The 27,935-nt window shown below is 39.4% G+C and overlaps 1 protein-coding gene and 1 long non-coding RNA gene across 2 annotated transcripts in view; both read left to right on the forward strand.

Moving 5' to 3' along the window:
* LOC110376431 (dynein regulatory complex subunit 7) overlaps positions 1–27,935 on the forward strand; it is a 126,398-nt gene that overhangs the window by 14,000 nt on the left and 84,463 nt on the right. The window lies entirely within an intron of this gene.
* LOC135118313 (uncharacterized) lies at positions 944–2,382 on the forward strand. The gene is made up of 2 exons (XR_010277509.1): positions 944–1,919; positions 2,350–2,382. It is a non-coding gene; the product is annotated as an uncharacterized LOC135118313 (long non-coding RNA).

Consider the following 27,935-nt stretch of genomic DNA (forward strand, 5'->3'; position numbering starts at 1 on the left):
GCCGCGAGGTCGGATGACGCACAGATAGTGCGCCCAACCCTACAGGGCACAACCTTCGATCGAGCGTGACTGTGGAACATGCTAGATACGCACTTTTTTTAGTCTGATGAGTTTTTAATGTCATTTAACGGTGTGTTTTCCCCGAAGGATTAGGCTTAGGTTATAGTCCTAATACGGGCAGATAGGTAGGTATATGTATTAACCAATATCACACGAACGGAAATCGAACATAGAATGTTGTGCTCAGCAGGTAGGTTTGTAGCTTAGCAGATTAAAGTAGTAATTTCAAAGAAGGTAATAAGGGTCATACTTTTAACGAATACACACAAAATTACTACAATTAAATTCAAATTGTTATTTTAGCTCCCTTTTCCAATAAAAGTTTACCCAAGTGCAATGACGACAAAACATCATCATTTTCCCACATTATAACATAGAAATTACGAAATATTAGGAAAATTTTCATAAACAAATGAACCGATTCCGTGACTTTATGTACTCGTACCTATTACTTTAACCATAAATCAAATAAAACAACATTAGCATTAGAAAAGCACCCTTCGCTGAAAAGCAACATACTTCAACCACGAAAAAACATGTTATAACACTACAAAACTATATAAAGATCTCGTTTGAAGCAATATTTATTTTCTTAAAATAACTGTTAAGTTTATAACAATAGACACCTGTAATAATTACGTGCTAAGTTATCTGTGCAGCTCTTGCGACGTCAAAAGAGATGGCCCGTTGACCTATCGCCTGCTCGCCTACGTGTTCTAGCAATTAACTGCTTCCTTCAGTTTCTTACAAACTGCGTAGGAAGTTAAGTAGCTACGGTACTGTTTACGCAAAAATACTGTTTACATTTTATTCAGTTAAAACCACAGGTGCATGATTCATGTAAACATATTCACATGAACTTTGAACGCATCCGAACGTATCTTTTAACCGTCAAATCCGTAGCGGACCCCAATCGGGGTCTGAACATCAATGTCACCGTAAGCTCGGTTTAGACCCCAATTGGGGTCTGCGAATCAGTCATATGCTTTCCTAATTATTTACGCTCATATTTATTTTCTTTCCAATCAAACCACATTTGTGAGTACTAAATAAAATAACTAAATAAATTTAAATTATTTTTACGCATTCAAACCTTTCATATTTAGCATCCCGTTAGAAATATACCTTTTTAAAATCCAATCGTAATTACCGGGAATTCTGATCGAACTCGCCATGTTTGTTTACATTAGTTGTTTTTTTAAATTTGAAGATGCATAGACAAGATGGCGACGGTGATAGAAGTTTTGCATCGAATGATCCGATTCGTTAAAATAAAGAATCGATTTAATAATTTTATATTATTTGATATTATAATATTACTAAATTGCACTTTTGTATACTTACCATAATCTGAAAATAAATTAGGAAAAGTAAATTAATTTTGAAAAAAATGCTAGAAAATCAGTGGTAGAAAATACGTTGTAGCCGGAATAAAATAATCTTCGGTTTTTAGGGTTTCTGAAGACGGCAAATGAAGACTTATTTATTTCTTCGGGTGTTTTATGTGCAGGATTCCTGTAGACCTGCCAAACTTAATGGCGATTCGTTACTTCCAACTTTTAACTGAGCGGCAAAGCAATTTGACGAGAGCCGTAGTTAGGTGTAGTTATCGCAAAATTTTATGACGATTTTATTGTTTGAAAGGGCAAATAGTTCGCTGTTCATCGAAAGCTGGTCCAAGAAGGAAAGATGGCCGCCGCCGACTTATTTTTAACCGACTTCCCAAAAAGCGGAGGTTCTCAATTCGACCATTTTTTCGTATGTTTGTTACGCGATTACTCAGCCATTTATTTATCGATTTTGATGATTCTTTTTTTGTTTGATAGCGTATACTTCCGAGGTGGTCCCATTATCATCAGGTCAGGATCTGATGATGGAACCTTGAGAATCGAGGGCGACTTTCGAAAGTTGCAGAAATACATAGGTTGAAATCTTATCACTCAGGTGTTTGCCTGGTAGCACTATTCAACAGTGAAGGCTTTGAGCTGACCTGATGATGGAGACCAGTGAAGGTCGAGGGAACTCGACAACTGAATATTTAAACTTTCTCGTGTTTGTGCTTATATTATTCGTATTTACGAGGCCTCTGCAACAGTGAAGGAGATGTAGACGAGAGAAGTTCGGTTGTCGAGTTCCCTCGACCTTCTCTGGTCTCCATCATCAGGTCAGCTCCAAACCTTTACTGTTTCATAGTGTTATCAGACATACATCTGAGTGTCAAGTTATAACCTTATCTATGCTTACAATTTTCGAGAGTTGCCCTCGATTTCTCAAGGTTTCCATCATCAGATCCTGGACCTAATAACAAATATGGGGAATATACCCTTTCGACCAAAACAAACATCCAAATTGAGAACCACCTCCTTTTGGGATTCGGTTAAAAATATTTGGTGACTTTAAAATCAATCAATTATTATTATTGTTTCTCATCATCAAATAAGTACATTACTTTGGTAGTTACAAATTGCATTATATTTCAGAACACCAGGCTTACCCTCCGCCGAAACAAAAATCTTAGAATTGTTGAGAAATAATATAAGAATAAATTAAAATTCCGTAATAGGTAATAAAAATTCAATTAAAGTTAAAATTATTACAAATGACGCAACACCAAAATAAATAATACATATAAAAATTTAATGCTAAAACTTTCATAAAACTTAAATATCTTTTTCTTAACAACAAAAAATTGAACCTATAATTTAAAATTAATAAATAAAATTGAAATAAGTTGCTATTAAAAATAGGTATGTATATATAAAATTGGTATTCGATTATTTATAATAAATATCCGATTTAGGTATCGAATGCACACCGCTGATTGAAAAAAAATACATACTCCATTCCAAAGTCTACTTCTCTTTGATCTTGTAAATTGTTCATTTTTATTGTGTATTTTATGTGCTGATTTTTTAGTTATTGAACATAAATAAGTGCACGAAATGTATTGCAACGGATTGAAAATGTTATAAATATGACGTTTGTGTTGTGTTTGAGAAAGTGATGCGATTATTTATTGGTAAGTTTTCACCAAATTTGAAATGCCTAACTTTTCGATAGACTTAAAAACACCGTAATTATTATCTTTTTCTGAATTAACTGACCCCATTTGACCTTTGCACGTTGTTGTCAAATAAGTGAGCTCTAAAGTTATAGTTAAAATACTTCTGATCAGGCATTACGGACTTAGAATTCATGTGTTGAAAGTTAGTACAAATTTTTGACTTCCATGTCGCGATTCAAAATATCCCGCCGAATCAACGGTAAAGTCATATGTCAAAATCTTGTCGAGCAGAGGGGTTATTTTAATGTACGTTCCAATTTTGCACCTCATTCGAGAAAATTCGAACGCGATCATTATCGTCGGCCAGTAAGGGATGCGTTCTATTTTTAAAATAACCCGCCGAGCTGCACATCTGGCGTTAAGGGCTGGCGATTATTGTCCTGTCCATAGCCTTAATGGGCAACTACAAATATATTAATGCGATATCCCGTGCTGTTAATAGAGCTTTTGTTCTATTAACGAGAATGTCCAACCGTGTGGCTTCGATTGTGGTGAAAATAACTTGATTGTTCTTCCGCGAATGGCGAGCGTTATGTCGGAATAGCGAAATGATGACGTGTCGGAAAGCTACCGCGGCTCCCCCGGCCAGGTACAATTTGACCGGTAATGAACAAAATATCTTTTGTTTCGTTTTCCTTGGTATTGATAACGTAGCTGGTGTTATAAAATTCTCGTAATTGTAAAGTAGTTTGTGAGATGAATACGGATTGTTATTGATGCGCTTGATGTTGCCTGCTATAGGAAAGTTTTTCATGCGTATACTTTGACGCTGTAAGTTCTATTAATAAGCGTGCTCATTAACGTTATTAACCTGAAATTAATTACTAACGGCCCGCTAAAAACAACAGGAAACAATAATACAATAAAGATATTATTTTCAAGATCTCTACAACTACAACCCTCTCTCACGGAACAAACTAGAACACAAATAATCATAACATGTTCAGAAGACATCTTGCGAAAAAAAAATGTGTCCGTTTGTCAAATCTTAACCCGGACAACGCGATAATGCACCCCATTGTGTGGGCCAAAGTTTCCATTGAGGCAGCTCCTTGCGTTTCTCCATAAACAAAAGAGGGTCATTCGGCGATACAGTTGTTCTCTCACTGACAATTTGAGATCGTAAAAAAGTTTTGTAAAAGCAGTATTTTATTAAGAAGTATCAGGTTACTGGCAAGGCGCATTGTCTATGATTCGCTTATTGTTTTTTTTCGCGTGCGTCACTGGCCGGTTTTAACGGATTGTGAGACGTTACGGCTAAACTTGATAAATGTTCATTATGTTGTTACAAATTTTTTCAGTGAACTTTCAGTCATTTCAAATATTTATAGAACTATTATTGTTGATGTTTCGTGGATGAGCTTAATCTTATTAATCAATAACAATACTATAATTCTATAACCATTGTCTAAGCTCCAGTTCAGTAAAAATAAATCATTTTTATAGTAACACTTGAAAGTTTATGAATATGACAATGGCTGTGACCCACTGAACTGCCATCGGAACCCATACAAAATTTAATATTAAAGCATGGAGTCATAAAACGGGACCTGTTGCTTCAGCCCGTGCATTGTACGTTTACAACCAGTTGTTTCGACTAATTAAACCGTTTTATGAGCTTTTGTTTTGTCTTAACGGCCATTCCATGGGCTTTTGGAGTGACTTTTGATGATATTACATTATTTTATAGCGTTATAATACTTTTGGTGATGATTTATGGTAGTTAGAATAAAACTTTTTTGTTTGAACTGTCAGTTTGACAAGGCTGTATGAATTTTTAACTTTGCTTGTTTTTTTTAAATAATGATTACATACCTACGGAGATATGCGCATGTAAATAAATACATTTATGCAAAAAAACATAAGATTTAAGATAGTATAGTTGATTCAGGAATTCAACAGGTCCTGATAGTGAGATACCAGATAAATAAGTTGTTTATGCGATCATATCATTCAGAAACTCGATTTTTCGCATGCCTTCTCACGTATAGCTAGAAAATGACCTTAATGGCAACTTTAATATTGAGTAGTTGTAATTCAAAATTACCTATTGATTATAATCATGTTCATTGAAGAAAATTGTAATTAAATTACCTACATTTATTTTCGTTATCAAAGTCGTATATTTTTTTAATAATTACAATAAAGTTACAGTTGGTCCAAATTATAACAAGTTCAAAGAAGACTTAGCTTTTATATCTAGATTACTTATAGATAAAGATATAGATAGAGAGTGTCAATTTAAAACTCGATGCAGCTAATCAAATGACTTCTTATGACAAGATCTATGCATTCAGAGTGGTTTATGCGAAGAGCTTATGACTTGGCAATTAATATACCTATCCAGCTTTGAGATTGCCGCTGCCAATGAGACCTACCTATATACCTACCTATATAGATGTAGCTAGATGTTTATCATGGTCATGCCTGATCTTCTTCTGTTATAATACATACATACGTATCTTTATCCAAGGGCTATTGCACCTGGCTAACCATCTTCTTGACTATTAATATACATAGTTTCTATGATTTTTCCAACGTCGCTTTAGTTTTACTGACAAAAGTAAAAGTTTTGTCACTCTTATGATAGGATGAGAATTTATATGATCAAAAAGTAACTGTCTACCTTTTGTGCTAGTTTTTTACGTGGTTATACACATGTATTATTTTCTGCTATTTATTTTAAAGTTATTGACTACAGAATAAATAAATAAATACACCGTAAGTGGCAGATTTTTTTTATATCTAAGTATAAAGCTCATGTATCATCTCGATGTTAAATTTGCTAATATTTTTACTCGTAAGAAAGGAGAAACATGAAATAAAATCGATTGGACATAAGCACCCGTTTGATTGTTTATGATTGAGGTACAGACCTCAGACCTCAGAACATTCCGGCATAATGTTTACAAATCATACGTTGCTTGATTGGGACGAGAGTTCGCGCCGACATTTTTTTTCTGTTTTATTAATTGCAAAAAGGATATTATATTCAACTCCAGTTAAAATATTATCTAAAGTAAAGTTAATTTTAATTAAGTATTTGTAATTCATTAGTTTTAAAAATTACAGGTTTCATGGGTTCAGCGGAATAAATCAAAACTTGCGTTTTTTGAAGTGTGTTTTAATGATCAAACCTTGCCTCGCTTTACCCCTTTTAAGACTGGTGGCTGGAGTCCTTTTCCCACATTTTATTTAGTTCAAAAAAACTAAAATTAAGCTTAGTACAAAGTAATCACATAAAAGCTTAATTTTCACGTAACAATACAGAAATACGCAAAATTATCGACTCATTTAGTTTATAACGCGGAAATTTCAAGTTGGTATTGTCTATGGATGACATATAATTATTGCTGGCCGGGTCAGGTCTGGGTGACAAGTAAATTACTAAACCCAAGTTTAATTTTATGTCACTGTTTTATTATTGTCTGGCCGCCTGAAATTATCTCATTTTTCAGCCATTTTATCGCTTCCTTGATTAATACAGAAAATAAATATTATGAAAAGGACCCACAGGACCGTTGATTTGGTGTAGCGGACTTATAATAATTATCGTTAATTATGTTGTAGTTCGTGGGCAAAACAAGTGTCATTCTAAAAATAATGACACCTGAAAAGTTATTTTTTAAAATGATTTCACCTCATTCTTCAGAAAAAACAAGGCATAAATTGATGACCAGTCAAGTCAAAGAATAGTCCCACGGTTCGCACCCATACGTCTATTGTTTCATTCTGTTGAAACAACCTTTTCTTCATACAAGCAAAGTACAGTAGGTACTAAACCAGTATGAAGTAATTAAGTTTTTAAGCACTTAATACCTTCCCAAACATGACCGGGATGCATTCAAAGAATTTCAGTAAAAACCCAAATGAGGATTGTTTATGCGTTTCTCACAAAATCGCGGCAGTCGGCCGTAGCCGTAATAAGTAACAACAAAGGCGGGCTCGCGTCCCTTTCAATTAGTTTTTACGCGGCGGAGATAATGATTTACAACGGACGGACGGACGGGGCCCACGGTGTAATCGCGACGGCCATCTTTTCCCGGAAAGAGCGACAATGAACACACGTTCGCGGTATTTCGCCCCCTCTCTACACTATGGTCTCGTTTAGTTTAGCTGTGTGAAAGCTTACGCGGGTACGCGGCCCAAGCGACGAGTAATAATAGTAGCGACATCGCGGGATGTAACTGATTATTTGTTGTTTACTAGAAAACATTTTGTTGTTCATTTAATCTGTAGCAAATATTCAATTCTTGTTTTCTCTTCTTTTCATACAATGTCTGTTCTGAGGGTTCTGAAACGTTCATGAGCCCTTATTTCAGTGAATAGGCTATTTGGATGCTTAATAACATTGTACATAACTTGTGCTTCTCAAAATATTGAAGCAATAGCAAAACCTGCGCAATATTTGCGTAGCTTATCGTCAATAAAAGCAGGTCCCGCACAGTGGGCTTCGTGCGTATCAAATCGCAGTCCGAATGATGTTATGTCAGTAATATCTATGCTCACGAGCAGCCCACTGCGACTGTTTGAACTGGCTAAACAATGGCCTTTTGTGCGACAGTTACGCTCCGTACAGCAGATTTGGTGGAACGAGCGGAGATAGCCTTAAAATGTTGATGAAATTGTAACTGATTGGGGTATTATTATCATTTGATAAATCGTTATTATGTATATTAGATTTGGAGTCATCATTTCCCTGTTTTATTTCTTGCCTAACTATTAGATGGTATGGTTCCTAATGTACAAAAGTAGTCGGACTTCCAGGTTTTTGTAATACAGTCACTTGTCACCGAGTACGGAACTCTAAAATGTTCGAGTTAACCTCGTCTTGTGTTGTTTACTTGTTGTTTTTTGGTGACTCATCTAGTACAAATGCTTGGTCGTGTCCTTGATTTTATGCAACGAACGGGACCGGAGGTGTATGGTGCAAATCGATGGTGCACGCCCTCGTGCGACTTTCAGTGGAAAACTATACTGCTTGAATACAACGGTAGCGAGAAAACATCACAACAGTCTTAGCTTTAGCTGGATGAGACAACAGACAAAGAGTATACAAAAGAAAACTATAAATTACAATGGACTATGGAGCAATTAAATCCGTTCTTTTTCAAGCGTAAAAACTTAACCCTCTCTCAGCGGCAGCAGGGTAAAAATGGCAACGGCGCATCTTTCGCGGTGAAGCGCGGGTAAAAATGCGTGGTAATGGTCGCGGGCGCGATACTCGACGTGACTCAGGTAGGCACATAATGAGCGCAGCACGCAGGTACGCGCGAAACAATGCACCTGGAAGGGCCCGCGACTAATAATGTAACGTTATTATTGCTACACTTCAAAGCAATCGCGCTTTACCTGCGGTTTACACTCACTACGCAGCCAAATCGCGATTTGAGCATTATTATTCCACGAATATTGGGGATTTAGCGGATGAACAAGTATTGTGAGTGTCCCTTTCAATTTAGCGCGTCTGGGAGCGTTTCAATCGATAGTTTGGAATTTTAATCTTTGCTGAATGATGTCTAAGCTCGTCGAATTACTTACTCGCTATTTAGTTACTGGCATTGTGAAACTATGACAGGATTCTAGATTTAAGCCTTACCAAGTAACTCGGCATAAATATCTTGTCCTAAATAGAATTGTGCTACGCTCTTGGAGTTTCGAAGCACTCCCCTAATATTTTCTGTACAATTTCGACTTATGGGTAGCATTGCTCTCCTCGCACGAGCATGGAAAATAATGATAGCTAAGTTATAAGAGAATTTATACTGTCGCCCCTACGCATGAATACCGATCGCAACGTGTCGCCCGGCTCGACGATTGATGGCAGCAATTTTCGCGGCCGTGCCCCTTCAAGTTATAGCCTACACGTATGTATCTGTGTCGCGCTAATGGCGGCGCGGAGGCGTATTTACAAAGTGTACATAGCCAAAACGCATCCATAGGAAACTGCTCGCTGATATTTTGTAATGCTGTATTTTAATTTGTGATTTCAAAGTATACACGAATTTTGCGTACTGCTCGAGTATAATTCGTAGCTTAGACGTGCACATGCATCTTTCCAATTTATACACGGTCAAATTTAACTATACAAAATTAATATTAGGTAAAGCATTAAATAAAAAAGGCTTTTGAATCTGAGTTTGTTTATTAAAAATGCTAATTAAACAGGCTTCTTTTTGATATCATTATTCGCCCCCAAAAATGTATGTTGCCTTCTAAATTAGTAAGTCACCCACAATTAACGAGCATCTAAATAATACTATCTTAGCCACTAGTATCTTCTAAGTAAACTACTCTAAATACAACTCAGCATGATGGTTATTTTTTAGCATCTAAATTTGTAGCATGCATTCTAACAGTAAACTTCTAAAATAATATTAAATGACACCATAAAATATATTTAATTAGCTTCTAATTTTTTAACTCAGTACGTTTAAAATGTAAGCAAGCAACATCAGCAAGCATCGCTTCTGTCACGGCTCCGGTGCTGCGGGGCTCCGGCGGTCCCATGCGAGCTTATCGTCGCAGATGGTTTTCACGCTCACCACCGCAGCTTCGGCTTGCTGGCCGGCTCAGCCGGCCAGCCTCTGCCGCGGCGGCGAGCGTTAAAACTACCTGCGGCCGAGCTCGCAGGCCGCCTCGCCCCTCCGCGCCTACGCGGTTTTGAATTGCACTCTAGGGGTAGGGCAGACAAGACTACGTGGAGTCGGTTTTGCAGCGATTCGTTTTCGTCACTAACTTCAATTTTTAATACAATGTTTTTTAATTGAAGGTTATAAATGGCAATATACTAAAAAGGAGGCCGAGTTAGTAAATTAGATGACAATGTATAAATAATGTTGTAAAATTAGAAGCTTAATCATGTGTTCAATAAATAATTTTGTGGCTGCACTTATATTTCCCATAAAAATCAACTTATTTAAAAAATATACAAAAAAGAAAATTGAATTTACGAGCATTATTAATATTTAAATTAACATTAAATAATGCTAGGTCGTGTTTTAATCAAAATGGCAGCATGCAACTGCTCGCGAATAGATTGGAATCGTAAAGTTTTTTGCACCTATTCCAGTGTATACACGATTAGTTTGCATGCGGACTAGCACTGTATATTATGGAACAAAGCAAGTTACTTTGGCCACTACAAAATATATGCGAGTATTTGCGTACTGCTGCTGTATACATCGGAAGACTTTGTATAAAAAGTGAATTCCAATCTATTCGCGACTAGTTTCACACGCTTGCGTACTAGCCATGTATATACTGTAAATACGCGGCGCGGAGGCGGCGATCGGTCGGTGACGGCCGCGTAAAATGCGTAAATGTAAATGTGTGCCCGCGGTGTACGCCATCCGGCGTTCGTCGCGAGCGGCGATAATTTAGCCGCGCCGCCGCCTCCCCGCGCCTCCCCTGCGTCGCGCCGTGCCGCCGCCGCTGTCGCCGGGTGAGACGCGCGTTACGTAAAAACTCCTCGTCTGAACTGCACTTTATGTTATGGATATGGTAACAATCGCTTCATCGGCTTTCTCTTGCGTTCTGTGCGTGCTTGACACGAACTTTGTTCACTGCCGATTATTTACACCCGAAGCTTCCTTCCATGCGTATAAAAAGTTATAACAAAGATCTAGGAAGTTCATCGTCGAGTTATTTTCTGTCTGAATGTTTATAATAACTGTGTTCTATACCATGACCTCACGTATGGATCTCACTAAGGATAATAAATACCCTTGACCTAAAAAACCACTTCATATAGGTTTAAAGACACTCACGTTTTTTTTTTTTTTAAATTCATTAATGTTTTCGATTATTTTGATGGCATTATTTTGACATTTATAAAAATAATGGTAGCTAAATACTTGTTGTTGGAGAGTTTGTCCATCATGTTATCGATCATGTTATTGCGGCTTATTCATCAGTTAATCAATGTTTTGTTATCGGCACACAAATAGCTGCAACGCAATCGCCGCCGGTCGATGACTTATGCAAATTCTTTCTACGCGCTGACATTGAATCTCCGTTTTGATAAATTTGCCAGCGTCTGCCTCTCCGAAGCTTGTTTTTATTTGATTTTACGAGTAATTACTTACTGCAGTACCGTCAGTTTTAATTGTGTAATCAAATATTCTGTATTAAGACTCCAAATTATTGCTTAAATTCTAGGTACTGTTAACTTGAGATGAACTTTTACATATACATATTCGGCATTGGTGTTCTACCTACGCATCCTGCAAAATGTTTCGGTACAGTTTTATCTTATTCACTGGAAGTTCCGTAAATCTGAATTTGTGAAATCTGACATCTGCTTGGCATAATTTTATTGAAGGGTGGCATATCGTAGGAAAATGTAAATGTGCTATCTATAACTTTATATTTTGCTCCCAGACCGTGGATGTTTGCTTGCGACCATGACTTTATGGAATATGAAGTAGTTTTCTATAGCAGCGATGTTCTATGTCGACTTAGGTCTATTGTACCGCCTTTATCGTGTAGTTAGTGCCAGCCGAAGGGCCGTAATGTGCCTGACAGCTGTGACCTTGGCTCTGAGAGTTTCAGTCTGGTAGCACTAATTGACATTAGCGCAGTAGACGGCTATCATAAAGTTGTAGCAACGTGTACCCAACTTTCTCATAACAAGAAGATTTTTTAAGTACAAAATTGAAGTCCGGTAAACAATGTTCACGCTCACCCCATATTATTATCTGAGGCAAAAATGTGTTTATTGGGTTCGGTTATACAAAGAATGTAACACAAAAACGTTCAGTCGACCCAAAAATACAATCGTAACATTTGTGAGATAAGGCCGACAATTACTATGTAGTCAGCAGTGAGTGTTCAAAGGCGCGTCGGGACGTGCCTTATCAATAGGGTGGCCGCGGCCGCGTCTACGTGCAGCCCGCACAAACAACTAGACGCCGCGAATATTCGTGGGAAGCAAGGGTTGGCCACGCCGCGGATCCACGGCAAAAAACGCAATAAACAGCCCATCGGATAAACCGTTGCGTGAGACCGTCTCGTTCAAAAACTTTAATTGGACCCTTTTCGCATCGATTGTTATGTAGATCGAGTGACGTTCGCGACTTAAATATTCTTTGTTTTTTGTCAACCCCGCTTCGTAACCCGTACTTGTCTTTGTCTCTGGTCCTCACGAATGGAGATTTACTTCCGGCGCGATGTCATAAACCAAATCATATTTCTTGTGTCCATTTATTTGGGTCTTGTTTCTGGCTAATTGCTGTGTATTGTCAGAATTTAAATCTTGCTGTAGAACAAGGACTTTCTAACTTAAGGCTCCTTTGTAATTCCTCTCGAAATACTTAAGGACAGTTATCTAGAGTTTATTGCGAAATAGCAATCTGAGAAATTGTGCGAAGTGTGCCGTACGATAAGTTTTGTTTCGCAAATGGCTGAGTGTCGCGAGTCGCGAGTGTTGCTCCGTGATTATGTAAGTGTATTGCGTCTGTTATCTGCGGCGTTATCGCGCCACCTCAGCCGCAGCCGTCCGTGATCTGTTATCACCGGACAGGTTCGCCTTGCTCCACGCTGTCGCATGTGTGCGCGCTATTACACTTCATCACGCTTATGGAGGTAAAGGATCGGAATTGTCCTTTATGTTCCAGTTTCTGTAGAGCAAACGCGATATCCTCCACTGCGGTTAGGAGGATGTAGTATTTTTGAAATTATGATCATTGATTCGTTTTATTAGATACTTAGTTCCTACCATTTCCCTGATTTAATATGGCCGTACGAAAGCTACGCTCCTCCCGAATACATAAAGCCCGCCACTTTCCCTATCAACATTATAAGCTTTATGAAGTAGATTCGGGCTTAATCGAGTCAACTCGCAAGTTTTCATTTTGTGAACGGCTCAAGTTGTTGCGAGAGCACACGAATGGGCGCGGGTTTAACGAGCGCCGCCGACAGAGTTTCTGAACGATTATCTCCACGACTAATTATTTCCGGCGGAGCGGCGCGACTCACGCGCTCGACCAACACGTCGCCGACGCGTTCGCCCATCGAACAAGCTTTTAAATTGTACATCTGCGCGGTCAATAGACGGCGCATGCATTTCACGCGCGACCGCCCGGAGCCTATCTATACCTGACGTTGACGCTCGCGATCTTATTACCGCGCGCCGGCGAGAAAAAAAAACAAAGGAAGCGGCGGCAAGCGGAGCGGCCTCGGAGATTTATGGAGGCGCGGCGCCGCCGGGGGCCGGAGTGTCCCCGAATCGCCGCGGCTCGCGGCTTCCAGGAAGCGCGATGCGGGCGAGGGTTGGCTTGCACGGCGAATATTGATTACCCACTGGTCGTACTATTAATAGGAGGTCGGTTGACGTCGCCCGGTGGGAGTTCACCCGCTCTGTCCGCACTCGACCTACGCGAGCTGAGTACGTTCGCCTTTCCGGCGTCCATTTCGCTAATTGCCTCAAGCCACACCGGCTAGCGTCGCCGTCTTGTGTACTGTGTAGGTTCCACCTAAATTATTACGTGCATGCACATCGCATCGGTAATTGTGGAGCGGTTTCAGGTCCATCTGCCAAAGTGCCGAATTATTTAAGCTCCGGATCTAAATTGCTTCTTCATTATGATCTCACACATGCTACCAATGTGTTTAGATAGGTTAAGTTATTAACATTGCCGGCACGTGTTCTTTTGTCCATTGTTATTGTGTTATGTTTTTCAATTGCATGATACCTCTACCTGTGCTGCACACTGATCCTAAACTAAGAGAGCGTGATTGCTGTACACAGAGATCGATTTGGTTCCGAATAATTACCAGAGTGCAGCTGCAGGCGAACGTCGGCGTCGAGTTGTTTGAACAAGATAAGAGCCGGTCATCCGCGGAATATGAACTAGGGGAAAGCGAGCGTGCATTGAGCTCCTAGAAAGTTCGAACAATGCGTTAATCGTCGGGACAGGCAGTGAGGCAGACAGTGACCTGCAAGCGCCGCCGGCTGCGCCGTCACGCGGGTGACGCGTGCGCGGGCGCAGCCGCGAGGTCACCGCCGCGCACCGCCTCACACACCACAGAATACCCACTCACTCCAAGGGCAAACAGCACATGACTTAGGTACAAACGAACTATCAGTTTGATGATCTGCTGATCAATTGATATAAGTAATTTGCATTCATAGGTATAGAAAAGATAAGGCGCCAAGTTTTACCAAACCGTTCGACAGATGAGATCTTAATTTGGATTTATAGCCTAGTTTGGTACAAGTTTGAAAAGTGATGTGTTCTTAATATATATTTCCAGATAGGTATGCCTCTGGACTCCGATTCCAAATTCTAGACTTCAGATTTCTAAACATTTGTTTTTTTCGTGTTATGTTTTGATTAGTCATACTAATAAGTGTACCTTCTGCAGTAGTGTTGTCGTATGACACCGCGGCAATGTCGGCGCGGGCGCAGCTCCGACGCACGCTGCAACACGATGCGACCGCGGCCGCCATTATCTCAGACATGTTTGATCGATGCCACCGATAATATTCAACAGCTCAATAACATACTCAACTACACTTCAGTTCATATTTCAAAAAGTACAAGCAGGGTTAACGTCCGTGCCACCTGTCCGGCTGCCAATATTTACTTGTTGCTCGCTATTCGACAATGTCTAACCGTGATGCTCTTTCGCTGTAACCATGTTACAAAATATTCTTGTAATAATTTTGTATTGTGCAAAACTGTAATTGGTTCTGATGATAAGCGTTAATTGCTGCTTATTGTAATCTTCTAAAGGATTACTTAATGTTGAATTCATACGTCAGGTAGCCATCACCGTAAAGGTCAAGCCGCGATATTACGAGTACAATGCCGAATGTCCCAATAATGATTTATCAGGTCTCCGTCGATCCTTCCCCATAGCGACATGCCGACGCGCCGGTAATGTTTGAAACAATGCGGCGTTATCGCGAAACTAAATGCGTCACCACGCTGTTCATTTGAGCGTAGTGTACATCGACGGCGGTGCAGCGTTGCGTCACCGCATCGAACGGATATAGCCGCGATCGATCAACATCGCTTCCTTTATTTTTGCGCGACGCCATCGCTTGCAGCCAGCCACGGCTAGCGGTCTCGCCCACGGCACCGACATTCTGTACCTAGCTTTCTATTCTATTCAGAGATACGTAGTTTCACAATGTGAGTGTCGATGCAACGTCAATACACGCGAACCCAGGAAGCGGCCCGTCGATGACCACGTCTGACTCCGACGCGACTATTTTCAATGTTTGCGCAATATGTAGATTGATGGGACCACTGATATCGCTTGCGGTTTCGCGACCACTTGTGCTCATCAGCTCACCAATCTAGACAGAAAACCGGATCACTTTGCATATTTACATGCGTAATTTTAGAAGTAAGCTTGAATCTAGCTTTCGCACAGTCCTTCTTGTTCTAATACCGGTACATATATCTTTAAGATATTTCTGATAATTATCTTGAAATCGATTCAGTTTTTCGCATTCGATAATTCGCAGAACACCCATCATTGGAAAAGTATTTTTATGATAAGATGACATCTTAGCGGATATTAAATAAGTTGATTGTAGGCGTCATTTCTTTCTAATTGTACTATACTGTGTAGATTTGTTGGAAAGAATTATTCGATCGCTTTACTCGCAGTTCCGCGTGGGTGCATCATTGCACTTCACCCACTCTATTTAAAGTTGTAAACGCATCTCAAGCGCGTCCATCGACGCTTCGCTGTTAATTCATTCCGCGCTGTTGAAAGTTATACATCCATGTGCCTCGAACAACTCGATGAGGTTGTAGTCAAGTGGCGGAGGAAGTGTTTCAGAGAAGGGGGCTGGCGTCTCCTCGCCAATAAGTTTCAAAGTTTTATTTTATGTCGCTGTATCCACGTGTACCACTTTGGCTTGTCTCTCGCTAGCGTTAAATGCGCACAATGTGTGCTCGGACTTACAGTTAGTGGCTGAGTGCGGACTTTATACTAATTTGCTCTTTTACTGTTTCCGCGTTTTGTAAGTGAAATGCTATTGTCTGCAGCGAACATGTCGCTCAAGACCCTAAACATTCTAGTTTATTTGTCTTATGGACACAGGTTTACATTACCTACATTATCTTATAGACTTTGTCTGCTACGATACACGCAAAAAGTAGTACGCCAGTACTCCCAGACCTCAGACAGCGGTTATAAAAAGCAACAGATATATTTTTTACAGACCGCCAGCTAGGTTTTTTCTTGAAAACACATTAACATTAGTGGTCTTTTTGCTAACATTTGAGGAACATAGTCAAAGAGAGCGTACACGAGCGCCCGTCGCTGGGAGTCGCTACGCGCTGCTTATAATCAAGTTTGCTTTGGCCAGTAATTTGTCTGAAATCCCCGCTGGCTACGTATGTACGGGAGGTGGTTCCAGGAACTCGGCGCCTGTTGTATTCCCAGGACTACTTGTAGTTGATGTTTCTCGAATATTATCAACTAATTCGCATAAAGCTAGCCAAAATATTGTTACTAGTGGGCCCTCGCCCGCGGCACTGTTCGCGATATCTCAGACATAACAATCTGTATCGCGGACCCTTCCTTGTTCTTTGCTTGTTGCTCTTTGATGACTTGAAAGGGTCTATATCTGTTTTTTTATTTTATTTTTATACTTGGGTATTTTTTATGTAGATATAAATTGAACATTTCATGTAATAGGCTCGTTTTAATGGCAAAAGAGTATTATATAGTCTATTGTCTATCTAATCTGTCTGGAGGAAAGTAACATTTTCTATGAAGTCGTTAACATTGTCCTTTACGTTAATTTCGATTACTTCAGCATACCTGGCGCTAATTTGAGCCGTTCCCTTATATCCAATTTAATTCGTTAAAGGCGGCGACGCACTGCAAAGTCACGTGCATACCATTATTCTAAAATCAATTACGTGTATGGACTTTTATGGCCATAGTTAAGTTCCGTCATGTAAAGGGCAGTGCGCGTCGATCGCCCTCTATTAGCGCAATCGTTGCGGCGCATCGTGGGAGCGCGGCCGCGCGGGCGCACCGTGCGTCGCCTCACTCCACGCGTCTGCGCCGCTCTCATCTGTCAGTGGGCGGCCATTTTCGGTGTTCGCCCGCCGCCAATTTGAATTGTTAATGCCGATTTTAACAGCCAAATAAAATGCCATGGAAATGTATTTAAAGTTTCCAGGTTTAGCATGTTGTTCGTTTACGATGGCGCACATAACGCCACATTGTGATGTCTGCTGAAGAGAATAGTGAGGCATTTCAGTTAGTTGTTACATGTTCAGTTGTTTCTATGATTTCGTTTGCGGGGTGAGCAGAATAGTGAGCGGTATGCTCAGGTTCGTTGACACGGCCCAGGTTAACGAGCAGCGGTAAAATGTAAAGTTTAAAGACAATAAGATGCTTCGCGGGTACAGCTCGATGCTAAGGAGCGCATGCGAGGACAGCGTGCCTCAAATTGCACTTCACGGTATTTAGAACGTTGAAATACGACTTGTTTCTTCTTTACATATTACATAAATTGTATATTTTATGCTTAATAAAAGTAAGGCTGCGTTATTAGTTCGTATACTCAATGGTCAATAACTTTAATTAATATTTTATGAGTGATTTTTGCTCTTTGTCCGACATGATCATAAAGCGAGGGACCGCTAAGCATTAAGAACAGAATTACAATCTATAAATATCAAGTTATAGAACCAGGTATTTACAAGATAACTGTTGATCATGTTTAACGATAATAAATAGATTCACCTGATTAACTATAAAAAAATATTGAAATGCTAGGTGTGTCCTGAAGAACGGGTGTACTACGCCGAATCGAATAACAAATAATCGAATATCAATTGATCGACCACTATAAATCGAAATTCTAAATACTCGAACATTCATAATATCGAATGGTTATTAAATCGAACATTCAATACATCGCGCAGTCAATACATCGAGTGTTCAAAATATCGAATGTTTGTTTGATCGAGCGTTAAATGCATCGCATATTCATCCTATCGAAAAATCTGTATTTTTTATGAATACAAGAAAAACTCAAAATTTTATAATAAAACACATTTTAATATAGTTTTTATTATTATTTAATATTTTTTCAATCGCATTATCATCCCTTTTGCCCCTTCTTTGTAAAGTAGGTCTTCCCAATCCCGCGTTTGCCTTTTCAATTCATACACAAATTTAAAATGTACCTTTAAAAGATAAGAATTAAAGATTAAAATGTGATTTATTATAAAATTTTGAGTTTTTCTTGTATTCATAAAAAATACAGATTTTTTGATAGGATGAGTATGCGATGCATTTAACGCTCGATCAAACAAACATTCGATATTTTGAACACTCGATGTATTGACTGCGCGATGTATTGAATGTTCGATTCGATATTATGAATGTTCGAGTATTTAGAATTTCGATTTATAGTGGTCGATCAATTGATATTCGATTATTTGGTATTCGATTCGGCGTAGTACACCCCTGAAGAACAGCTCTTCTAGGCACAGTATTGCAAAGAAAACAAATTACCATCATGTGAACCTGTTAATGAGATGAAATTAAACGCATTTGTGTTTAAGGATAGAAAGAGGCGGGGATTTACCGGTGAGAACTCGGCGTAGTATCCGCAACCTCACGGCCGCGGGTTTAGCAATCATATTAGGACAAATATTCAATATTGGTACTGACCCGACTTATTGGCGGAATTTTGAAATACGAACGCGTGAATTAGGCATTCCGCCAGTATTGGTTTGTTTGTGCTATATTAGTGTTTGACCTCTTTGGTCTAGAAATCTATATGGAAAGCATGGAGTATGTAGTCCGGATGATGGAATTTTGTTCATCCGTTCTATACATATTGTATGAGATTTAAAGCTTTGATGGAAAGTGGGTGTTTCGTACATGACCCTTCAGAGAAAACAAGCGATGATGTTAATGTTATTTTTATATATTTGTACTTGATTCATTTCAGGTATTTTGGATCGTTTATTTCGGCATCTACAAGCACTAGAAGTGTAGCTATATTTTTGTGCCACAGTTTTGTGCTTTATTAGTTTCGTCTGACCATTCCTGATAGAAACATAATGTGGTAATAATTTTCCCCAAATTCTCGGAATGTTTTGATAAATATTTTCTACGTGAAACCACCACAAATCCCATCGATGTTACAAAATTAACATTAGTCATTCTCAAGGAAAACTCCGTCACTCTTTCCTCAAAGTCGCTAAGTATACATATTTCACTGTTTAATTACTATTGACTGTTACCAGTGATATACGCAGTATCACGACGGAGTTATCCGGTTTCCTCGTGGACTGCAATGCGCCGTTCGCAGCTGCGCCGTGTTTTTTTAGCGCGAAAACAGCGCAGATGCATGCGGGTTGTGACATGGTGCGTGGGAGCGCGGAGAGCGAGCGAAGTTGGGTGCATGTCATTAACGATAGGAGTGAGAGATTGTTATCATTTGGGGTCATTGCTATCGTAGTGGTGATAAATGTAAGGGTCTATTTTTAGTGTTGTGAGATATTGAGTAATTTTTGTTAAACCATACGTAATTGAGCTTTGTATGAATGATTAATTAACACCTACCAACTTTAGAGACACACTGGTTTGTATCAATACAAATTATTATGATAGTGTTGGTAGTAACGCCTTATTTATTTCCCAATCAGATTTATTTTTTTAATATTTCAGCATTATGATTATCTAAGCTATTTAAGGATTTGTTATCATTTTGTTTTGGTTATTATTCGGTGGTTATTATCTTTATTCACATAATCATCACCATCTCGTATCTCAAAGTGTCTAAACAAATAATAACTTTTACTCTCTACAAAAACTCTACAAAACTGTACAAAAATTACTCCTTTTCCGCTTCCGCGCCCGCTCCGCTCATCACCACGCTCTCACCCAATCGGTCGGCACGTTTGCACGGCTGACGGTCACCGGGCGTCGACGCGCGCATTACGCGGACGCGCCCGCGCCGCCAAACGGTGACTCACGCGCCGATAGCACCGATACTAAACAACATTCGAATGTTTGTGCATCAGTCGCGCGCTGGTATGCGTTGAGCGGCTTTTAGCTCGTTCACTATACTGTACTTTGAAGATTATATAGGTTCCTACTGATCAATTGCATTTTCGTAAATGTCTGACTGTTGTGCTTGTGACGAAATCGTATGTTGAGATGTTGCTGGCTAAAGTAGGTACTTAGGGGTCTTAACTCCTGATGTTTTAGATGCAAATATAATCAGATAGCTTCGGTATGTTAGGTCATCATCCTCCTCCGAGCCTTTTCCCAATCATGTTGGGGTCGGCTTCCAGTCTAACCGGATTCAGCTGAGTACCAGTGCTTTACAAGAAGCGACTGCCTATCTGACCTCCTCAACCCAGTTACCCGGGTAACCCGATACCCCTTGGTTAGACTGGTGTCAGACTTACTGGCTTCTGACTACCCGTAACGATTGCCAAGGATGTTCAATGACAGCCGGGACCTACAGTTTAACGTGCCATCCGAAACACAGTCAATGGTGTCTAAGATATACTTAGAAAGTACATACAAACTTAGAAAAGTTGCATTGGTACTTGCCTGACCTGGGATCGAACCCGCGCCCTCATACTTGAGAGGTTGGTCCTTTACCCACTAGGCCACCATGACTTTTTTCTACAAGTGCGTTAGTCAAATGAATATCCAACAAAATTAAAACAAAAATAATATGTTTATTCAGTACCTACTTTTTTTTGAAAACTTGCCTTGCCTTTGTGGTGGCCTAGTGGGTAAAGGACCAACCTCTCGAGTATGAGGGCGCGGGTTCGATCCCAGGTCAGGCAAGTACCAATGCAACTTTTCTAAGTTTGTATGTACTTTCTAAGTATATCTTAGACACCATTGGCTGTGTTTCGGATGGCACGTTAAACTGTAGGTCCCGGCTGTCATTGAACATCCTTGGCAGTCGTTACGGGTAGTCAGAAGCCAGGAAGTCTGACACCAGTCTAACCAAGGGGTATCGGGTTGCCCGGGTAGCTGGGTTGAGGAGGTCAGATAGGCAGTCGCTTCTTGTAAGGCACTGGTACTCAGCTGAATCCGGTTAGACTGGAAGCCGACCCCAACATCATCATCATCCTCCGAGCCTTTTCCCAAACTATGTTGGGGTAAGCCGACCCCAACATGATTGGGAAAAAAAAAAGGCTCGGAGGATGATGATTTTTTTTGAAAACTTCCAGCTTTGAAAACGTAAAAACTTTCAAATTAATTCTTACTATGCGACATGCAAATATATTCAGTAACATTCGAGATGCGACACCACGCAGACAGTTTTATCTCTCACTGAAAATATTGCGTGAATGATAATGAACATTGAACTTGCAAAATGTGGTGGTCACCGCTCGCCCTTGATGCTCGTAGACTGCGCAGTTCTTTGCACCTTTGTCATGTAATCCTACTTTCCTACTTATATTATAAATGTGAAAGTTTGTGAGAATGTATGGATGTATGTTTGTTATTCAATCACGCAAAAACGGCTGAACGGATTTGATTGAAATTTGGTATGTAGATAGGTGTTACCCTGGATTAACACATAGGCTACTTTTTATCAACACACCACGCGGGCGAAGCCGCTGGCGGAAGCTAGTGTTATATGTTTTGATTGTGTGGTAGTATTTAGTAATGATAATCATGGAGATTGCAGAAGCATTATTTTACACTGGCTGGCATTTTATTTAAGCGGAAAGAAAGTAGTGACTTATTTTTCTGGCATCCATCCCATATTGATGCTCTACATTTCAATTTTAACTGAACTTAACAAGCAGGAATTTACTGATGATGAAGTTAGCTTAAAATATCTATCAAAGGAAACCTACTGAAAAAAGGAAGGTTATTCATTCGACCAGTACCTATGTTTTCCTATTTCGACGTAGCTACGTCAGTTGCGAGGGCTACAGTTATTAAAAGAAAATCGACAATATGTGGCTATAACCGTAGCATTACTGAATCAATATAGGTACCCGCGGTTAGCATTCACAGTACGACTGATGTCTATCTAATACGTCCACGTGTAGATCATGACGTGTTCGCGACCTCGCGATTGAAATTAAGTACCAACAGAGTTACATGCACGTAAGATAAAGTAAGTAAGCACGACGAAAAAAAGGACGATCTGAACATAAAAATATACACAACACAATGAAAACAAACATCTTACGAACAGCTGATCTCAACGACCACTAACATGTCTATAAAACGTTTTCAACACAAAACGTATCGCTAAACTGCTGAATACGACAATTGCCCATTATTAGCACAACAAAATAACTTTTAATTCGCAACGATAAAGTTCAAATTGGAACGAAACATAAAGGGCAATGATAATAACAACAGGGCAAAGAAAGGCCAGTTTAAAATGAGCTGTTACCCTCCGTTCTTTGTTTGAAATTAGGGAGTGTGAAGGGGGATTGGTGGCGGTTGTAGAGGCCATCTGAAACTGGGCGATTTATTGAGTTGCGTCGGAAAGTTTTGTAGATATTGAAACGAATGGCGCCACCTGTTGAGCTCAGTTTGCAAGTTCGTTAATGGCCCTCTCTATTGGGCCAATGATGTCTGTGTTAGATTGTTGCTGAAGTACTCAAATTATATGTGTTTATGAGGGATAAAGGCTTCCGCACACTGGCCCGTTATGGAACACGTAACAGGTGATAATGATTCGGTTGTTGAGCGGTTTAATGTTGCTCGTTTTGAGATAGTTTTGGTAATCATATCATTATCCTTATAATGGCTTGATAAGTTGTGTTAGTGGAACTTTTTTACTTCAAAAGCTAACTTAATTGAATTGCTGTACTAAGCAAGATCAAAGTTTTGAATCAGGATGAAAAGCAAAACAGTACCATTTTCCTGTCTAAATTTCAAGGGGATAGTTTGCGGTGTATATCTTTCGCTTGAACTTATAAATTCTATTGCAGATTTGTACCCTAATTATATTGTAGGTCTGATGGCTGATGTTTGTAGACATCACTTACATGAGTTTTTATGAGCCAGTTTCCACATTTGCCTTACTTTCAAGTCACACATTTATTTATTAATACCCCTCAAAGTTTTAGCAACACTACTGAACATCAAACAAATGTTCTGGACAAGACACCTGGTTCAAACAAGGATATAACCATATTACACGAAGAGGTACACTCGTATACTTAATCAGAATTGGTTCTTGTTTTATCTCCACAGCCGAATGATTCACGTGTCTTATGAAAATGGCTGACGTTGAGGATAACGGAACGTTATCCTTGCTATTGACGTAACGTTGGCAATACTCGAGACGTTGACAATTAGTTGAGTTGAGTTGGCAACACTTATAAACGTGACGTCACTGCAATTATGTGATTTGTGACACTTTAGTTACGTAAGTATTTGAATGTAGGTACCTAAGTTTTTCATGCAAAATGCCATTGTGTATGTGCAATTTTTACCCATGCATATGCATTGTGCAACAGTGTACTAAGTATGAAAGTTGTAGGACGGCGGGTAGCTGTATACTACGAAATAAAGGGACTGATTGCCTGAAAGATATTTCTTTGTTTTCTTTCTTTCATAACTTGAGTTTCAACGCGACGTTACCATAGCCATGGCTGTTGGTTGATGATTCAAAGCTAGATTTTGATAAATCTATGTGCGAAATCTCACAGCCAAAAGTCTTCTTGTTTCCATACATAGTATGGATATAGAATTTAACATATTTTCCAAGATGTTAAAATGTGGCAATGAAAAGTGCTCTATTTTACCAACTTATCATTTAAAAGCTCAAACAAAGACTGTTTGACAGGACACCTAACCAAAGAATCCATCAGTAATCGATTACAATAACAACTAGTACATACACACTCGGTTCACATAACAAGCGATATCGAATCAATAGCCAGCTCGAGTCATTCCGAGTCAAACGATCGGCTCGAAATTAGAGAGCGCGAACGTGCGTTCCTTTGAGCACCATTTGCGACAGAAAGCAACGCTAGCAAAGGGGAGCTTATTACTAGAGGTGCGACGCTTCGGCCTTTGGACGACGAAACGAAGTATTTTTCGGTTTCTGGAAAAACATGTTTATTGTCGAATAGATTTTAGGTGTTTTGGTAAGCTACGGAAAATGTAAAGGGAAAATCCAATCTTTATATTTTTTATCACAAATTGGTATAAATGATATCATGAAAGTGGTCTACCGGTCAAATAATCTTGTGCCAACCTTTTGTGCTTCCCGTAATATGATTATTTATGTCGTGCTTTCAAGTACTCAGGTAAGCTTTTAGCTATCGATTCTCCTACACTATACAATTAAACATAATATCACCTAAAAATTATCTTTCGGGTTCCATTATAATTTTTCTGTTTTCAACAACATGAATTTTTGAACATACCGATATTCGGCCTACAAACAAATTCGTCTTCGGCCTCAACAACGCAAACTACGTGGGCGCCACTCTACTTATTACGCTCTGAGGCGCTTTATAGCGGCTGGACTCGGGTCAGCTCGGGTTTTTTGTCGTGGCACGTAGCCACCCCCGCCCGGCCACCCCCGCGAGTATCACGCGCGACTCCAGATAGGGTGGTAGCTGCTGTGCCCGCGTGTGGGGAAGCGTCGCGGTTCAGAATTTTCTGGAAGCTCTGGTGGAGATGTTCTTTTGTTTTCATATTCGTATATTTCTTTGCATGTTTGGTTGAGCTTATGGATAATGATAGGTTTTTAGTTGATATGGGGTTTGTCTTGTTTCGTTATGATTTTAATTATGCAAAGCCAAGAGGACTTGGTGTAGGGCATTTATGTGTGTTATTCTTATCTATATTTAAAAATCAATTTACAAAACGATATTTACTGTTATAGAACTCATCTTTTTCGACATATTAGGAAGACGCAAGATATTCCACTAACTTCAGAATCGACTTATTGACAAAAACTTATTACAAAAAAGTCACACACGTGTCAAACCGCAACGCTTCCCCAGTCCCTGATCCGCAAGTATCGCCTTCATTGTAATACCGCGCCCGAGGCCGCGTCGCGTTGCCATAACAACCATCGCGAGAGCACACCGCCCCCTCCCCCTCGTCCCACCACCCTCCGCCCAGTCCTACCTGCTCTCATTAATATGTACCCAGCCGGACACAGCGGATCACTTCAACTCCGAATATATCGACAAATGAAAATTTTATTAAAAATGCTGTCGCTTACTTTTGCAGGAGCCTAGAACCTATGGGTCTCTGAAACTGCGGCCTGGCTCCCAAAATTTACATACTGTACCAAGTCCTTTGTCAGAGGTGTACCTACGAACATTTAGCTGGGTGAACCATTTTTCGTTGTTGTATGAGCTAACAAGCGCCCGCGGCTGCACTCGAGTGTAAGATGATTAAGTAATTTCCCGGAAGGAGAGTAGCCTTTCAGCATTATTTTTTCATGAAGCGAAGCTGATTTTCGTCGAATTAATTTGGTAATTCGGAAATTCGCAATAACAACTCATATACGCTGCAAGTGGACGTTAATTACTATTGAGTGAACTGCTATCCGAATTCTAAAGTGTTCTCCGAGAAATTACTGAAAATTCAGTTCGAATGACTAGCTTGAATACCTGTCATTTTCTAGAAAAGGAATATTGATAGATGATTGGTGCTGTTGGTAATTTTGTTAACTTTAGTTCCCTTTATGTTGTATTCCTTAATTTCTTTGTAAATAATACAAGAAAAGTATATAGCACCAGCAGTTCCCGCGTTTTCACAAGCTTCTTACAGATGCCCCTTTTATTTTTTACACTTGAAATCCCAAATACGTTCAAGAGCTTGCTTCAAACTTCTTGATTTAAGTAAATACACAACATCAGTATTAACACCAGCAGTTTACCATGGTTCCACCCGCTTCTTACAGGCCCCTTAGTATTTTTTTCTCCTGAAATCCCAGTTCTTCGTAAGTAGCTGGTCAGCTATTTGTCCGTATTGCCGTAATGATCTGGAACTCGATGAGAGCGCCGATGTTTATCGCCGTGCACAATTTATGGGTGCTGCTCGTGAGAAGCGACTCGTAACGGTACGCCGAACTATGTGTCCTCTGTCGCGGCCCCGTCACTATTGGAATAGTTAAACTTGCTATAACTGGGTACAGGAGTACTGGAGAAAAGACCTTATGGGATGTATGTATCGGTGGTAACCGCAAAAGCTGTGAAATGTACCCATTTGAAACTTCGATTAAGTATTATATTCTTGAGTAGGTACCTCGGGATGTTTCCTTTTCACTTCACCTCTCCACCTTGACAGCAAACGAGTGAAACCACAGAAAAAAAGTTTTGTGTGAAACACAGACGAATGGCAATTTCAAATAAACAAGAATTTTCGGAGCATATTTTACATTAAATATTTTCTTACCTCAGTGATTTGCAAATTGAAAAGTATATTAATAGATGTAAATAGCAAAAAACATGCTTAAATTGTGCTTAAAATTGACACCTAAAAGAACAGAGGGGAAAGTAAATTTTAACTATGTCAATACCAATCTAAAAATACAATACCACTGAAAACGAAACTTTTCAAAACAAGACTTCAACTTTTTCTTCTGAAATCAAGTTCTCCAATTCTAAACCCATTTCCTAGTGCCAATAAAACTAGCTTTGATAGCATCTTGGTATCCAATTCTTGTGGCGCACGGGTGTACGGGGAATTAGCGTTCCTCCTAGAGGACTAATGGAGGGACGGAGGAAAGCCATAAACTGCTCTCTTTATGTGGCCCTGACTTGCCGCCTAGAGCGAGTAAGATTATTACTAGAATAGAAATTGGATGGGGTTTAAGTTATTGTGGTTTTTCTTTGGGTTTTAATTTGATTTTGCGACAGAAGCATTTTTTTTGTATATAATTTAAGATGCACTTTATATATTCACAATAAAGATAGTGGTGCCATCTATATTATTAGAGAAAAACGTCATTTAGAATTTTGGGTATTTACATTATTGTGAAATTATGTTAATTTTAATCTGTATTATATCTCCTGATACTGAAAGTCTGAAATAATATTAGTTCATTCGACTACCTTGTATAGTCAACTGATCATATACTTATACTAAAACTTGAAAGTGAAAAGACTGAAAAATCTAAAAAATATGGAAATTAAATATTCATGTTCCGCAGGAGCACCGTTGATGTCTTTTGCAAAAGAAACGAAGCTTCTCTATTGTGATACATTCCTAAGTTTGGTTTAACTTTTTTTTGAAAAAATGTCTTCTTTTTAATAGATCTATTATTCCGTTGGATAGTGTATTGTGAGTTTACCACAATATATTACAGTAACTATCGCAATTTCTTAATTATCACTGATTTTCAGTCTGTTTATTAAACGTTAGGTGATAATCAAACTTCTTCGTCTTATCATACATCTATTGTATAATGATGATTACACAAACAAACCATTGATTTTTAACGTAAACACCATTATAAAACCATAGTAAAAATCTAGATTACCAAACACTAAATACCAGGAAGAAACTGTAGCCCATAAAAAGGCGAGATTCTAAAGCTTGGCGCGTAAAGTGGCCGGCCCCACATGGCGCATGCGTGGAGCGTGCCGCATCTGCGCGCGCGCCGCTGTGAAAGCGCCGAGCGGTGGCTTACATGCCGCCGGTGTATAAGTGATGCGGGTGAATTGTTTCTGTTTTACATGTTTAAGTTTGACGTCAAGTGTTGTGGAAATAGGTGCTTAAAAACTGATATAGATAGATCATCGCAACATTGTTAGCTTAAAACTATTTTGTTATAAGGGGGATGAATGTAACTGTGATGTTAGACAGAGAGAAATGGAAGCGCCGTCCTTCAGTATTTTGGGAA

This window comes from Helicoverpa armigera, chromosome 20, assembly GCF_030705265.1.
Source record: "Helicoverpa armigera isolate CAAS_96S chromosome 20, ASM3070526v1, whole genome shotgun sequence".
Classification (NCBI taxonomy): Eukaryota; Metazoa; Arthropoda; class Insecta; order Lepidoptera; family Noctuidae; genus Helicoverpa; species Helicoverpa armigera.